This window comes from Austrofundulus limnaeus, unplaced genomic scaffold (genome assembly GCF_001266775.1).
Source record: "Austrofundulus limnaeus strain Quisiro unplaced genomic scaffold, Austrofundulus_limnaeus-1.0 Scaffold4918, whole genome shotgun sequence".
Lineage (NCBI taxonomy): Eukaryota > Metazoa > Chordata > Actinopteri > Cyprinodontiformes > Rivulidae > Austrofundulus > Austrofundulus limnaeus.
The window spans coordinates 1,385-2,449 of NW_013957320.1; the positions used below are offsets into that span (position 1 = coordinate 1,385).

General features: G+C 44.4%; 1 long non-coding RNA gene across 1 annotated transcript in view; it reads left to right on the forward strand.

Annotated features, from left to right (window-relative positions):
* LOC106512217 (uncharacterized) overlaps positions 1-805 on the forward strand; it is a 2,183-nt gene extending 1,378 nt beyond the window's left edge. The window contains exons 2-3 of the long non-coding RNA XR_001309637.1: positions 13-664; positions 723-805. This is a non-coding gene — a long non-coding RNA (uncharacterized LOC106512217). The remainder of the gene's footprint in view (positions 1-12; positions 665-722) is intronic.
* The last annotated feature ends 260 nt before the right edge of the window (positions 806-1,065 follow it).

Genomic DNA, 1,065 nt, shown 5'->3' on the forward strand with positions numbered 1-1,065 from the left:
GTGATTGGTCAGGTGGTTGATGACTCTTATCTGTGATTGGTCAGGTGGTTGATGACTCTTATCTGTGATTGGTCAGGTGGTTGATGACTCTTACCTGATTGGTCAGGTGCTTGATGACTCTTATCTGATTGGACAGGTGGTTGATGACTCTTATCTCTGATTGGTCAGGTGGTTGATGACTCTTACCTCTGATTGGTCAGGTGGTTGATGACTCTTATCTGATTGGACAGGTGGTTGATGACTCTTATCTCTGATTGGTCAGGTGGTTGATGACTCTTACCTCTGATTGGTCAGGTGGTTGATGACTCATCTCTGATTGGTCAGGTGGTTGATGACTCTTATCTGATTGGTCAGGTGGTTGATGACTCTTATCTGTGATTGGTCAGGTGGTTGATGACTCTTATCTGATTGGTCAGGTGGATGATGACTCTTATCTGATTGGTCAGGTGGTTGATGACTCATCTCTGATTGGTCAGGTGGTTGATGACTCTTATCTGTGATTGGTCAGGTGGTTGATGACTCTTATCTGTGATTGGTCAGGTGGTTGATGACTCTTACCTGATTGGTCAGGTGCTTGATGACTCTTATCTGATTGGACAGGTGGTTGATGACTCTTATCTCTGATTGGTCAGGTGGTTGATGACTCTTACCTCTGATTGGTCAGGTGGTTGTTGACTCTTATCTGATTGGTCAGGTGGTTGATGACTTACCTGATTGGTCAGGTGGTTGATGACTCTTATCTGATTGGTCAGGTGGTTGTTGACTCTTATCTGATTGGTCAGGTGGTTGATGACTCTTATCTGATTGGTCTGGTGGTTGATGACTCTTATCTGTGATTGGTCAGGTGGTTGATGACTCTTATCTGATTGGTCAGGTGGTTGATGACTCTTATCTCTGATTGGTCAGGTGGTTGATGACTCTTATCTGATTGGTCAGGTGGTTGATGACTCTTATCTGTGATTGGTCAGGTGGTTGATGACTCTTATCTGATTGGTCAGGTGGTTGATGACTCTTATCTGTGATTGGTCAGGTGGTTGATGACTCTTATCTGATTGGTCAGGTGGT